We start from the raw sequence: 16,509 nt of genomic DNA on the forward strand, positions 1-16,509 counted from the left end.
TGTAATTGGAGATGAACTACTTTGTTAGCAAATTTTAAAAGTTAATATTTAAAGTTTATACTTAAAAAACGAACTCACCCCTTCTCCTTCTTCGGCATTTTTTCTGCACAAGACTTTTATGTTCAAAATGACATGTTTTCACCTCTAGTTTTTGGAATGTCGACAGAGTCAGACACTCAAAGCTCGCATGTCCAGTAGTGGGCGGTATAGGCTCTCCAACAGATTTTGTTTTTTTCAAGTGGACCATTATGGCTTTGCAATATTGCTCCACTTGATTAAAATTTTAAAATATCTCTATTTATTCAATCATTTTATTGTAAAATTTAAATTTGCAGTTATTATCAAAGGAATACACATAAGTGGTTGATAGGAAATATTAAGACTTAGACAAGAGACGTTCAAAAGATGGGGAAAAACAGAGGGGATGTGGGACGGTGACACAAGACAGTAAATTCCATTGGATTACCTACTGGAAGAAAAAAACAGAAAAGAAAACAAGCAAAAATATAACACAATACACAACAGCAAGTATCACATCCACAACCTAGATAAGTATAAGTAACAGTAGATAATAAATATTGGTGTCAGCACGGCCCCTGCCAAGAAACATTACCATCTACATGTATTTAAAATTGAGACGTGGGCACCGGCAACTTAGGAGAGGTTGAATACACAGACCATCCCTTGGACGCCATTCAGCATGCCCAGCACAAGTGATGTTGATGTATAGATTGTGGAATAAAATTGAGGTACAGGTGGTCGGAAGGGGACACAGCAGGAATGTCTCACACCCACCTCAGTGAAACAACTGTACGCCAAAGCCCTTCATGTGTGGCGGTGTGATGGAGTGGGGATGAGGAGGGGAGGGAAGTGAAGGCAAAGTACTCTCTCGTGGGGCCAGGTCCCCCGCTGACCCAAGTAGGTACCCCTGGAAGCCACAAAGGCCCATCCGGACGGGGGCCTACATTAGCACCACCACCAAGCCCCACGGAGCCTTGGGTGGTGGGCGCACATCGTAACCCACCACAGAGGAAAATACATCCACCCAAACATTCAATAATCTCTCTGACTGCATAAGACGAAAGACACCACAGCTGAGTTTATTGTCCACCTCTGTACTAATTTTAAAGTTAACTATTGTCTTTTTTTTGTGGGTTTTAAATGTGGTGAATACTTGACAAACAAAGTAAAAAGAAAAAACCAAAAAGACAATTATAAATTAAAGGGCCTTGGAGATGTCATTCAAACTAACACCATTGCACATCAAAACATAAATGTGAGTAACAGAAAGAATAAAAAAACATTTCAGAATAATTCTAAGGTGGAATCACCCTGTGGAAACAGGAACTTTCCATTTTAGAGCATTTTGAAATCACTAAAAGTTAGGTCAATTATGGACAATTTGAAAGGGCTTTTATTTTTGAAAGCAAAATCAGAATTACTTGATATTGATATGGTATCACTGTGGGGTTGTATACTGTTGATCTAAAGTGGAATTACCCTGTGGAAACAAGAATTTTTCATTTTAGAGCATTTTGAATCGTTAGAAGATTAAGTCAAATATCGGCAATTTCAAAGGGCCATTACTATGAAAAGCAAAATCAGACTGACTTGATATTGATATGGTATCACTGTGAAAAAGACTGCGGTTGGAAAGTGTTGATACAAAGTTCAAATAGTATTTGGAAATACGACTTTTGCTTTTCAGAGCATTATGAAGTCATTGAAAGAGTAGTTCAAAAATGAAGATTCACAGGGCTTTTACTTTGAAATCCAAACTAAGATGGCCTTGATAGTGACAGGGCACAATTAGGGTACAAGGCTGTGTCATATAGATCGTTCATTAGAGTTTGTAAAATAAAATAAAAAAGCCTAAATTATATGTTATTATGTTCTTAACATATCTGTTAATTGTTAATTAGATGCATTTTTTTTCTTTTTCTGCCCATTCTGTTGGTTTTTGTTTTTTTGCCCTTCTCCCCCGTCCCTCTTCTCAGCTGTTTCTCTTTCCCTCTTTCTTTCTCCCCTTCTTTCCCCCAGTCAAGTCTGTCCCGTATTCAGCAAGTGAAAATAAAATAAACAATAAAAGGTGAATCAAATGGACCATTACGGCAAGGCTGGGATGGTCAATTTGGTAAAGTAAATCCATTGGGCATCTTTCTTTGCCTTTAGACAACAATTCTGATGGCAAAAGAGCCAAACGGGACAGGCAAAAAAGAAAAAAAAAAAAAGTCCAGTCACACCTCCAACACTTAACACCCACAACTACTACTTGGCTCTATATTAGGAGCCACTGACTCACCTGCCAAACACCACCTTTTACAGCACCTACTGTTTATAATGCTGCTCCTCTCTGTCCTTTCCACAACACCTACCTGCATGGTTTTGCTGAGAATACCAAGCCACAAGGTGACATTCACATGATTTAATTAGGAAAGAAACTAGCATACATTCAAGCGGATCCCAAGAGTGAGTTACTTAAAAGACAGTAAATGCACAACTTCCTCAAAGCACTTCAAATATGTGTGAAATTGAAGCCAAAAAATTCCCAGCTAACTTTCCAGGAAGTCCTCCATGCCCGTGCTTTGAATTGGTTTCTTTTTAGATAGATTGCAAAGTTTGACATGTTGACGTATGTAAAGTGCAGTAAAAATAGAAAGAAAAGAAAGTAGAAAAAAGAAAAAAAACAAAAAAAAACATATCTGTTAATTCACTCGAAGTTGGCTTTTATTTTGAAATCCGGTTTCCACATCCATTCCCGTAATACTTTGAATACACAGGGAACGTAAAACAAACTGGAGGCTGGCTTGACTGCAAGTCTCGAATTGGAGGCTGGCTTGACACCAGTGCTGCACTGACTGTGGGACTTTAATGTTGTTACGTTTCGGTGTTGTCAGTGTTTTGTTTTTGCGTGACTGTCATGTGTTTCCTGTTTTATTTTGAAGGTCTGTTATCTTAGTGTGTTCAGTTTACGTTTCCTTGTCTCGTCAGGTCTAATTTGCCCCAGCTGTGTTTCCCTCCTGTGGTCCATTCCCTGATTGCTCCTTCTATGTATTTAAGCCTTGTGTTTCTGTATGTCATGGTCGCGATCTTCCCCCCGTTGTAAATAGTTTGACGTCTTGTGTTTGGTGATGTAAATAAATGTGGTATTTTGCTTTAAATCTCGTTTTGGGATTAATTTTGTGGAGGGTCCGTATTAGTTCTTTCTCGTGTGTTTTTTCTTTATTTTTACTTTTTTTCGTGTTGCACTCCGGTTGCCTAGGCCGGGGTGTAACAATGTGTTAAAAGCAGGTTGAAGACGGCTCAGAAACATTTGAAGATTAAAATTTAGCATTATGGCTGCTGGTGGTTTGTAAAGCCTCTACTCAGCTGTATTTTTGTTACTAATTTATGTTTGTTGTTGTTTAACACAGATTTCAGAAGAGCAAATATGCTTAATAGTTTAACTAGATTTCAATTGTCAGTGTGGGACTGCTGAGTCACCTGAAGAACTCATTTCATTCATTCTCCACATGATGTTCATATACAGAAATGTTTCACAGGAACTGATTTCTCCCAAAGGGTGAACTAGTGTGATTCCATAGATTACCTCTGTATGAATGTACTTCTTAAATGAAGGCAAGTGTTTGTCCTTTTCTGTTCCTCAGGTACAGTACGTGATATCAAGGGCAGGCGGTCAACACTGGGGGAAGACAAGAAGCAGACGTACTTCCAAGAAGGAGCTGCAGTGAGGTCAGAGGTCAGAATCTGAAACAGCTCAGGTTTATATTTTAGAGGTTATAAAAAATCAAAATGTATTTATAAAGAAACCTTTAAATAATAGTCATAATTATGCTTATTATAAGAAATATCAAACATTTAAGTGGATTTTCTGTTACACATATTGTGTTAGCCCTGCAATAAACTGGCAGCCTGTCTTTGTCCTGTATCAGCTGGGATAGGCTTCGTCCTCCCGCAACCCTGAATTGGATACATTGTATTCCAATTATGTAATCTGATCATTTACAAACTGAAGGTATCTAATCAAAATGTAAGTAATAATTATAAAATGGGAAAGCAGAAATAAGTGTGACATGAATGTAAATGTGTGAGCTGACAGAGAGGACAGCTACATGTAGTCTGAAAAACCTCCTGTTAAAGGAGGAACCAGTTAGAAGCTGTTTTCAAAGTAGCTGAGCAGATTTCATCTCAAGTAAGCGATTAACTGTTTGTTCGTTTGTTCTGCCACTTAAAGAGCATTTAAGGACGTCTTTTGAGTGTCCAGTTGAATTAATTCTACTGGCTCTCATGGTCATTTGTTATTATAGACATATTTTTCATGTTCATCCAGCTATTTAGTAAATTCTATCTATTTAGTAATATCCATCAGCTATAAAATGTAATTTAAATATAAAAATATCTAAATATCTCCTGTCCTTTATGTTTTAATGATGTAAGTCTGTTATCGTGTTACATTAGCATTCCTCACATATCAATGAGATGCTGTACAGTACAATCCTACTGACACAGCAGAAGGATAACGACGGCTATTCAACATCGTTACACGACACATTCGAGCTGCATGACACAGACAAAGTGACTAAATCATCTTTTTTGTGGTTTATTGTCTTCAAACCAGCAGACAAAGCTGATGGCAGAAGATGTCAGAGAAGAACTTCAGGCCGTGGACTGAAAAGGTATTTTTTTCTTGTTATCAACAGACATTTGGAGTGGCAGCTTCTACAACTGGTTGTGCTGAAGTAAAGCTTACAGTCTAAGAAATCTCAGTGTTGATATTCAGCACAAAGAGAAAAGAGCCACCAAAAAGCTGTCAGCCACAGATGTGCTATAAGAGTTAGAAACTCTACTTATGGAGAAACTTTCTAAGTCTAACAGGGGACAGGTACTCCTGCCCAAATAACATGATATAACCCCACATACAGCCCAGCCATAAAGTGAACCAAGTCATTTAGTTAAAGACAGCATGGGACCAAATGTAACCAGCCTGCACCAACCTGACATTTCTTCTTCCTGAATTAAATGAATGAATGGATGAAAGTTAAATGACTACAAACCTAAAGCCACTAGTTCCCACACTGGAGCTCCCTGACACTGTGTGTTAACCGTATTAAGCTTGTATCAACAGTTGTAACAGGCTAAGCCACCTGAGACACTGCATTGAATTTGTTCCTGTCTTAATGATTTCAGCTGACTGGTTTCAGCTCAGATGTTCTGCTTTTTCCTTTCAGTAGATCAAAGCAGCTCATGCTCCTTCTGCTTCCAATTTAGAAGAAGAAGAAGAAGGCGAAGGCTTCAGCGAAGTGGCGTTCATGGTCTCAGTGAACAGTCACGGTCACACACTGCATGTGGTTTTAAAAGCAACATGTCTGTTCACCACAACAATGGAGATGTGTAATATTAGTGCAGCTACGGTTTGTTCTTGAACATCAGTTCTGTTTTCTACTTTGATCACTTAGACCAAAAAAGTGTTGTTTTCAGATTCTTTCTTTTACATCTATAAAGCACCTGTTCATTTTTTTTATTACAATTAGTTTCACATGAATGTTAGTGTTTCCTTTATGATCTTTTAATGCTTACACTACACTGTACACGTCTACATTAGAGACATTTCTGTTTCCTGTTTCTGTTGACTTAGAGTTGTGAAATGTTCTTTTATTTGATGCACAATATGAAGTTCATAATTTTCTTACAAATAAAACTCTAATGACAAACATGAACAGCTGTGCTTATTTCTGAGACATGAGTTTTTGAATGTGTTCATATTTAGACAGTGTGCATCTGTCTGCTGAAACTGTAATGGTGAACCTGAGGTGATGGTCAACAGAAGGCAAATATACATCAATATAAAACAATATTGAAGTAATGTCTTTACCCTCTGCAGCGTGTGGACGCTGTGCACGCAATCACCTTATTCACTGTAGTAAACATGCACCGCTAGCTCACGTGACTGACTGTCTCCATGGTTACATCGTATATTATTAGCTATGTAAACAGCTTCCAAAGATACCGCCATAGCTCTCTGCAGCTGTAACACTTTCACACTTTGCAAATCATTTCATGTTTTTGATCGTTATGAAGACAGAATATGTTTTTAAGGTCATGCTAGGTGGTTGCTATGGTGGTTGCTGTGGACTTGGGTGGACCGCGTCCGATTCCTGTTATTAGCTGTCCGCCACAGGAAGGCTGCGTTCCATTTACAAGTAGTGACAGTCTGCCGCAACTCGAACTCAAACCCCACTTTGTTCTTTAATTATAGGCCTTTTATAGCCGTTCATGACACGCACACACACACATAAAGCACTTTGCCTCACCATGAGAATGCAACTTCACCTAACCTAACCTTAAAGTATCTGATATAGGATAGAAAAATGAAGCAACCAGAGATTTAATGATGAAGACTCTGGGTTCTGTAGTTCACGTTTTACAGTCCTGAATGACTCTTTGCATATGATTTATTGAAGAGGAGATTAGAATGCACTTTACATTTAGACTGTTGCTGTTTCATTTTTTACATTGTTGCCGTGTTATGTCATGAATAAGGTTCACCTGCTGGGGGTTTGATGGATCAGCTGGACAATACAGTCAAAGACAGACTTCATTCATCATATGCAAGAATCCTAGTTGGATTTTTGTTGTCACTCATGTTTTTGAACCAAATATTGAAAACAATTCTGACAGACTGGATACCTGGTCAGGTGTACATTACCTTGTACTCAAGCATCCCAGGACAGAGCCCTGCCCCACCATGAGCCTGGGTGGATACGTGGTTATTAATATAAAAGGACCGATACTGAATATGAATATTTCATGAAAACTGAATTATAATACAAATTAGTAATAAGGGTTTCTCTGCGCCCTTATCTACCCCATACTCAAAGAGCTGCGGGCAGAGAGGGTGACAGGAGAGGATGGCACTGAAGAGAAGATGCTCGGTTTCTGGAGTCTCCTGGTCCTGTCAGTATTAGTAGGATGCATCTGCTGTCTTCTCGTGGATGCTCACCTACCTTGACTCGTTCCAGCCTGGTATGGATTTCCCAACACTGCGGACAGTGGCCCACGTCAGAGACGTTTAATATTGATTACATATGTCTGAATTGCTAACCCTAACCCTAGCTCAACAGACCACAATGCCCTGGACTGTCAGTATTATTACATGCTGTGAACATAAGTAGCTTTGATCACAGTTTATGTTGTAAAAGAGAAGGAATATTGGAAAGAAAGATCAACATTGTGATATTATTTCTTCCAAACTGACCAGAAACATGCTTGTCAGACTCTCACAGCAGAGGATCAGACTCACTGTGCATGACAGCTCAGGCCAATGATGTCTGTTAGATTGTCAGTTGTTTAGTGCTTCTGTACAGTTAGGGTCACCGTCTCTATTTCAGAATAATTAATATGCGGAAAACACTAAAAGTTGATTGTCTTCCAATATTCTAGCATAATTAAAAAACTTTGACTTTGTAAGTACATATTATTAGTCCTAATGCCAGTATGAGTCTTCATAACTCCTGCTTTGAAATACTGAACTTTGAAATTGACCTGATGAAAGATCATTTACAGTGGCACTCTGTCAGGATCATTCTGACTGTAAGATCACTGTATTAATCTGAATCCTTCTGCAATGTGCTGTGAATGAATGCTGATGCAACTCACTGTGGGAAAGCTGTTAATAAAAGGAATCTGTGACACATGCAACACATTCACAGAGGAAGAGGACACAAAGGGAGGACACGCAGAGGCTGTGTTGAAGTCAGAAATCCAAATCTTTATTAAAAAACAGGCGGCGGTAACAAACAGGAAGACAAGCAGTCCATCAAACAGTCTACAGGGTCAAACATACAGAGAATTCAAACAGCAGTAAAAAATAACTGGACACTGAAAAACTTAAAGCAATAGAAGGAAGCAGCGCAGTATATTCACTGAATTATCATCAATTACAAAAGAGAAAAACGACGATTTCTAAGGATTATTTTCTTAAATGCAGTTAGAGTGTGGCTGGTAAAGATGGAAACATACAGAATGTAAACTGTGTGAGTTTGTGAACTTTGTTAGTAACAAATGAGGTAAAAACCCAAAACAGACAAAACACAGAAAGAGGCTCTCAGTATTCATTCATAATTAGAAAGAAACATTCTGGTCGTGGATTTTTACAGTCTTAGTTCCGCTCGCTGTCATCATTATAATCATCATGATCAATGGCGAGGTCCTGAGGTGGGTGGGGCTGTCTCTGGTGATGTCACCATGAAGGAACAGCATCTGGCACGTGTTGGTGAAACATCCCAGTACACTGGTGTAGTTTCCTCTCCAGCTGTTTGACATGTGACACTTGAACATTAAGGGGAAGAAGAAGAAACAGTGTTAGGTCAGGTGACCACATGGTTTCTAAAGTAACTGACAGGAAGTAACCAGGCCGTTAGAAATGGATGGCATGTGTTTAGAAATACTGGAGTTGGGTAACTCTACTTACCAAAAGCAGAAGCACACAGATGAAGGATCAGATGCTGAATGTTGCAGGAACATGCTCGTGTGTGGTGGTCATTCAGTGCTGCTCCGGCAGGTTAGACAGTCCAAGACTGATATGCTGCTCCTCCTCCTTTATGCATTCCAAGGAAGAGGGAGGAAGTTACAAACTGATCCTACCACACTTCACGTGTCTCGCTATGAAACCTAACGGATCAATGGTTAAGCTGTTTTGTGCCCTTGGCCTTATCAGCACCTGTAAAGGGAGTTGTTTTCTCAAACTGCTGACGCTGAAGTAAGTTCATCTAGTTTTGGAAACTTTCACTGAACAGTAACAGTGTCACAACTAAGCATATGCATAAGCACTTAAATACTTTAAATGAGAATAACAGAAAATTTCTATTACAGAGGCTAGAGCCTGTCCCAGTAGTCATAGGTAGAGCACACCTGGACAGGTCACCAGTCTGTCAGAGGACTAACACAGAGACAGACATCAGAGTAACAAATCTATTTAAAATTAATGTAAGTTTGCTGCAGCTGTATGTATGAACATGTGTTTCTGTGCTCACAGTCCACCTCTCAGGAACCTGCAGTTCACTTTTAGTCAACTTTAAACAGACCTCACAAAAGACTGATGTGGCTGGATCAGTAGTCTGATTTAAGTACGATAGGCCAGGGATTAATCTGGTGCATCGCTTCACTGCAGTCTTACGTATTTTCCCCACACCTGAATAAAAAATACTGATATATACAAATAACAGCTTCAGCTGATGCAGCCTGACTCAATCCTAGATGTTCAGCACACAGAGACACAGAGGTGCCGTTTAAAGTTTAGTGTTAACCTGAGTCACTGATCATTTGCAGTATTACAGAGTCTGGCAGTCTTTGCATGATGCACACTACACTGTAAGTTTCTAGCTGACTCTCAGGTGTGACAGGTGTGCCAGCAGGAAAGAGTAATAATAACCTGCATCCTGAGGTTTGTCATGCAGGATTAAAGGAGCCAGGCTTTGTTCACACAGCTAGGATTGTATTTTACACTGACCCTGGGTCAGTATAAGTATCATACAGTTTAAACGAAGCACTGAAACTTTTGTGTTCATACTGGAGTGCAAAATTAAAACCAATGGAAGATGGACAAGAAAAGTTCAAAGCCATCAGGTGCTCAGTTTAGAAAAATTAGAAAAGAAGAGGAGGAGAAATGAGCCAAAGATACAGGTAAGCAGATGTGTGATTGGATAATGGCAGGTCATCCTGAAACAATCAGAATCAGAATACTTTATTAATCCCTAAGGAAATTATGTGGATTACAGTTGCGCCAAAAAGAAAAATAGTGGTAAAAATAGTAACAGTAACAGACTAAACTCCAAACATTGTGTTACAGATTTTAATATATTTGTGGGGACCAAAATGCCCGTCCCCACAAGTTTGAAGACATTTGTGAGTCTCAGAATGTGGTTTTAGTGTCAGGGACAGTCAGGTCAGGGTTAGGCATTCAGTCTTAATGGTTAGAGTAAAAGGCTGAGGAGAGCATGATGTCAAATAGATGTCCCCACAAGGATATGAAAACACAACCGTGTGTGTGTTACTGTGAATTTGTGAGACAAGTGAAGATTTCAGAATCAGTGAGAAATGTTTCACTTCCTGTTGGTGAAGAAGAGCAGACTCCTCTTCAGCCACAGAAATGAAGAAGCTTTTATTTTGTCAGCCTGACAAACACGAGCTCAGCCACGAGCAGAGGCGACCCTGCAGAGGTGAAGGTCACAGTCAGAATCAGCGCCAGAGAACCGCACAAGGACGGCCTCATTGGTCACGGCTGAGTTCATTATGTGATGGTAACAAGCTGATTATTACAGAACAGGAAACACACGTCTGCTCATCAAACACCAGCTGCTGCTGCTTTTATCAGTCTGACAACAAAACCTCACAAGAAAGAAGTTTTTGTGAGTTTGCAGCGTTCCTCTAAACTGAAAACTAAAACAGACTGAAAATGGGAACACGCACCCACACTCGAGAGTCAGGCAGCTTAAATGTGTTTGTCTTCATCTGTAGTTACGTTTCATTGGCTGGAAATGTGCTAACTGGAATCATTCATGAGTCCAGATGAACAAAAACAAGTGTTTACTGCTCCACGCTGCACGAATCTGAATCAAAATCACTCAGACGCGCCCACGTAGGCATTCCACTAAAACCATGTGACCACCTTCACCTTTAAACCTGTCGTGAATATAATTTTAGACTCTTCACTTTATTTTGAAAGAACAGATTTGCAGGAAGTGCGGCTGCTGCAGAAACTCTTCACTTTTCACTGGCTTTAATCTTGAAGGTTTCTCCAGATGTGGAACATTCATGCTAAACATTCAACATCTGACGACCGTCTCCGTGTAAAACACTGACAAACTCAAACTTTATACGGTAACTGACAGATTTATTCCTCCATTTTCAGGCATTTCACAATGAACTTGGATTAGTTTGATGATTTTATTCACGTTGGTGAATAAAACCAGCCAAGAGGCTGATTCCTGCAGAGGAGGAGGCAGAGTGGAGGAATCTGCAGGTTCTGTCTCTAACACACAACCAGAGCTTCAATCATAACGAGCACATAATAAAACCATGATCCCCCTGATCGACTCTTTTAGCCTGTTTCCTCTGGATCGAACAGGATCTAACAAACCCCAGCTTCTGCTGGGACACTGGTCATCATGGGAGGAAAAAGATGGCTGCCGTGTTGCCGTTTCCTGTCTTACACCAGCGTTATACTTCCTGTATCTGTGGGTCTGAGTTTTTAATCAGAGGATGAACTTAAAGCTTTCAGTCTGCTCTACAACCCACCACCTATCCACACGTCTGCTAAGTGGACTGGAAATCAGTAAAACTTCTACCAGACTTTAGTAAATATTGCATTAAGATGAGCAGACAGATTTTAATCTCAGCATCGTGCACACAGATTTTTCAGGACACTGGAAGAGTTCCTGCCGTGGATTTAGATGTTAGTGTTGTGTGGATGATCCCATTCTGTGATCTTTGTGTTACTAACACTGATGCTTTTACACTTTAGGACCCTCGAGACCTCTGCTGCTCAGCCGTCCTGATCGCTGCCTCCACTTTAACCAGAGGCTGTAACCTCTGATCATTTCACCTGCACCGGCAGTAAAACTCTTCTCCAGAACCAAACGTGCCATAAACCCATCACAGCTTCATCATCAGCTCAGTCTCAGCAACATGCAGACGACCGAGCAGCAGAAACTCTGCAGGGAACGTCTGAAGTCTGTTCTTCAGTTTTCCCAGCTCACTGTTTATTGAACATGAGACAGAAAAATAACTTCACCTTTAATGTGAAACTTTTATCGCCTGTGACATGTTTGCAGGAAGTTTTCATGCTGTGATTTAGTGTCACAGCCATAAATATCACACAAGGTAAAAACTACAAGTCCCAGCATCCTCTGTTGTCAGGGATCCTGGGTCTGAGTTATGAATTATATTATTATTATTGTATGTATATTTGGTGTTGCTGTCTTTCTCCCTGTTTGCGTGTGTGTATATGTGTTTCGGCGGGCGCCTTCAGGCCTGGTGGGTGTGGCCCTGCTGACGGTCTGGCCACACCCGAAGCCACACACCTGCTGCTGATCAGGCCACGTCGGGGGAGCTACTTAGGAGAGTCTTGGAGCTCCCACCGACGCGGGATCATTCCGTGAGACTCCATGTTAGTCATCCTGTTGAACTGAGTTAGTGTGTGTATGCCCGCGGTTATATGTGTCCTGACGGCTGCGTCTATTGTGTCCCCAGGAGAAGTGTGGAGCGCCAGACGGCAGCCAGCACGAGGGGTGCTGAGACACGCGAGCGGAGAGCACTGAGACACGGACTGGTCACGGAGAGACACGACACGGGAGTCAGGGAAAGCACGGGGATTTATTGTTACACTGTAAATAAACGCACTGTTTGTACATAGAGCACCGCGCCTGGGTCCTGCTTCCCCACACCTCCCACGGTTTGCCATGCCGAGCCGTGACATCTGTGTTTAGGGAGGAGCAGTGAAAGTGAAAGTGTTGATCCTCCATTCAGAGTAGTGATGGGATTTCCGGCTCTTTTTAGAGAACCGGCTCTTTCGGCTCCAAACCGGCTCTTCAGGTTGTTTTGTTGCTTTAATTAATTTATTATTAACAATAATATAAAATTATGCACAAAAGGAATTACTGACGTAAAAAAAAGTGGTTATGGTAGATATATGCGGTGGCCCCTAGAGACAAAACACGTACAAACTCCAAAACACATTTCTAGCATGAACTGAACTTCCAAAGCAGAGCTACTAGATCACTTAAATTACACAATTGAAAGCATGTGTGTATTGTTTGTGTATTTATACACAGGCACTCATATATATTCAAATAATTTAAAAAAAATTTTCATCTACCTGTTACTACCACACACCAAATCCGGTCGTTGGTACTTGCTGGCTTGTGTAGCCACTAGGTAACAAAAGCTCAACACTGCGCCCAGCATCCTGGAGCACTTCTGTTGTCTTTTGTATGTGTTTTGAGTTTTTATGTGCTTCTGAGTTTTTATGTGCTTTGGAGTTTGTACGTGCTTCAGAGTTTGTACGTGATTTGAAGTTTGTATGTGCTTTGTCTCTAGGGGCCACCGTAAATATACTTTTATTTATTCACTCCACATAAAATGTAATAAATAATATAATATATCACATTATAATAATAATGAAATAATGAAATAATAATAATTATTATATAATACAAAAATCAACTATTCACATTTCAACTTTTAACTGTTTAAATTTTCAGCTTTTTCCTTTACAAATTTAAAGTGAAACAACACAAAACACTGCAAACCACAACACAATTAAATATAAATTAAAATATGAAAACAAAAAGAACATGCACATTCTCTGTCATATGGACCTGCATGAATAAACTTTCTGAATCCTTTATCATCTGCAACTGAAAATAGTTGTGGATGATTACTATACCTTTCTAATGTGACGTTGTTGGCCCTGGCTCTTTCTCTCTCTCTGCCTCTGTTCCTGTGAAGCAGAAAAAAAGTGCAAGATCCTGTTCCTGTGCTACTAAGTGTAACTACCGCCCCTCCCCCCTCTGCCCAGCGTAAAGCACAAGGCTCGCATGCTGAGTGAAGCAGGAAAAAAGTGCAAGAGAGAGAGAGAGAGAGAGAGGCTGAGAGAAAGAAAAAAAAATGTGACGCTCGTGATAAGGAGGCGGCTGCGTCGTTCACGTCTAAGATCCGGCTCTAAGAGCCATTTCGTTCGCGAACGACCCATCACTAGTTCAGAGCAGCAGGAGGAGGAAGGTGGAGCTGATGCAGGTGAGTGTTAACATGAATATGTTTCTTCTTATGACATAAAATAATTCCACACTGTTCGTGTCTGTGGGTGAAACGTGACGCCGGTCGGCTCCTCTGAGTGCTGGTTTCCTGTAAGTAGAGAGGAAGTGAGTTTAGCTGAGAGAGCAGGAAGAGAGTGAGAGCTGTGCTGAGGCAGCTGAGTGTTAACACCGCTCTGACATTACTGTGTCTCTGTGGCGGGAACAACAGGCTCCGTCAGTGGAGGCAAAAATAATCAGACTTTGGTTTTTCAAAGGAAACTACTTTATGTTGGGAGAAGCCGCGCGCTCATTGGATAACGGCTTGTCAATCTCAAGTTATTAGCCAATGAGCGCGCAGGTTCACAGTAAGACCCGCCCTTATCACGACATTTTTAAAAACTAAAATGGCGACAGAAACTTTTTTTTTTTTAATTAAACTTTATTTACAAACAACAGTATAACATACAAGGCACCATAATTAATCCGATTATGTTACATCCTCGGTTGAGCATTATAGCAAAACAAACAAACAAACAAAACGAACAAAAAAACAACAACAATAAGCACAAAGCTAAAAGAGTTAGCACAAAAAGAAAGAACAGTCATTGAAGGATTTGAACCAAAGACAAAAAATAACGTGCAAAAAAAGGGCAGTCGTGATTATAAAATAGGGAGGGTTTTTTTTGTTTTTAACATAGGTTAAACTCGTTAAATAAAACAACAAGTTTATGAGCTTTCTTGTTATTCACAAGTTTCAGCCCAGAGTCTAAAGTCATTCAGCCATCTGTTTATACATGGTTTAGCTTTAAAGTATCTGCATTTGTGAATAAAAATTTTTCCCATTAACAAAATCGTCCTAATCAACAGGTCAAAATCTGCATTCTCAGCAAGTATTCCAAATTTTATTACTGTCACCGTCAAATGTGGTAACTGAATTCTCCTGGACTGTAGCCAGCTCCACATGTCAGTCCAGAAGGAGTGCACTGATTCACAGTAGAAAAACAAGTGATCCAGACTTTCAATATTATTTTCACAAAATGTGCAGGCGTTCACATCTAAGTTAAATTTCCGTCTTAAGAATTCATTGGTTGGATAAACCTCATTAATGATTTTAAAGTGAACCTCTTTTACTTTAGGGGAAAGAGGAAGTGAAATACAGTGGGGCAAAAAAGTATTTAGTCAGACACCGATTGTGCAAGTTCCCCCACTTAAAATGATGACAGAGGTCAGTAATTTGCACCAGAGGTACACTTCAACTGTGAGAGACAGAATGTGAAAAAAAAATCCATGAATCCACATGGTAGGATTTGTAAAGAATTTATTGGTAAATCAGGGTGGAAAATAAGTATTTGGTCAATAACAAAAATACAACTCAATACTTTGTAACATAACCTTTGTTGGCAATAACAGAGGTCAAACGTTTACTATAGGTCTTGTTAAGGTTCAAAATTGAGGAGGGAGAGTACAAACCACCCATGGTCCAGAGGATCTTGGTCCAACAATGATTTTAATGAACACACGTGTGGGAAGACACTCTGTACGCAGACAGCCAGTAGTCCTCGACTTAATCAAAGCATGAACAGATATTTTATAGCATCAGGGTTTGATTTACTGACGCCCCTTCATGCGTCACAGATACATTTTATACATAGATCAGATCAACACCACAATGACTTTTAACCCAGAAGATCATCTTCTATTTTCATGGCTGGTACTTTCCGTTCTTGTCTTAAAGTGAATTGTTCCTCTTTCTTGCCGAGACATGACTAATCTCTCCTCTAAATAAATCTAACTCATGTGTGTGTGTGTTGACCTCACATGCTCTTTCTCAATTCACCTGTTGCACTTCTGACCTTTCACCAGGACAGAGGCTCACTGAGACTATGTGTATGTCTTCTACTAAATAAATGTTTTAACCAAGAACCTCTACTAAAACCTTAATATAAAATGATCTGATATATAAGTGTTTTGTAAGCATGTATTGCAATTCCTTCTATGGCTCCAAGTCACTTGCACAATAGATTGTCCGAACATCGCGCCGAACAAAGCTTCCGACCCCCAATTAATTGACCGAGCTCCAACTCTTTAATAAGCACAGATATGCATTGTGTATAAAATAGTCATAACTGCTTAAGGCCTTCTTAAAGCTATCTGTTACATTGTTAAAGCAATGATCATTTTGAATAACCTAGTAATTCAAATGGCCTCGTCTGGCCTGCTCCTCAAAATAACTATCTGCTTTCACTTCTGCATACAACTTCCTGTCAGCCTGCAACTCAGTCTTTCTGAAAGAGACACTGTTTAAACCTCTGAATGCAATATCCATGCTGCAGATTATATTCTTAATGCAATGGTACTGATGACAATTATTTAACAATAGCAGTAAAATAATTTCCCTGCTCCACAGTCTTTACCAGGTTTGCACACACAGTAGCTGGTATTTTGGCCCATTCCTCCATGCAGATCTTCTCGAGAGCAGTGATGTTTTGGGGCTGTCGCCGAGCAACGCGGACTTTCAACTCCCGCCACAGATTTTCTATGGGGTTGAGGTCTGGAGACTGGCTAGGCCACTCCAGGACTTTCAAATGCTTCTTACGGAGCCACTCCTTTGTTGCCCGGGCGGTGTGTTTTGGATCATTGTCATGTTGGAAGACCCAGCCTCGTTTCATCTTCAAAGTTCTCACTGATGGAAGGAGGTTTTGGCTCAAAATCTCAC

At 40.1% G+C, this 16,509-nt stretch overlaps 1 long non-coding RNA gene across 1 annotated transcript; it reads right to left on the reverse strand.

The window, feature by feature from the left end:
* Nucleotides 1–7,753: 7,753 nt before the first annotated feature.
* Nucleotides 7,754–13,491, reverse strand: LOC146548136 (uncharacterized). The gene is made up of 3 exons (XR_014890930.1): nucleotides 13,445–13,491; nucleotides 8,471–8,596; nucleotides 7,754–8,328 (listed from the first exon to the last, which is right to left on the reverse strand). It is a non-coding gene; the product is annotated as an uncharacterized LOC146548136 (long non-coding RNA).
* Between the last annotated feature and the right edge of the window lie 3,018 nt (nucleotides 13,492–16,509).

Source organism: Mchenga conophoros, linkage group LG23, assembly GCF_057382185.1.
Source record: "Mchenga conophoros isolate Kocher_MC1m ecotype Shallow Benthic linkage group LG23, M_conophoros_male_GT1.1, whole genome shotgun sequence".
Taxonomy (NCBI): domain Eukaryota; kingdom Metazoa; phylum Chordata; class Actinopteri; order Cichliformes; family Cichlidae; genus Mchenga; species Mchenga conophoros.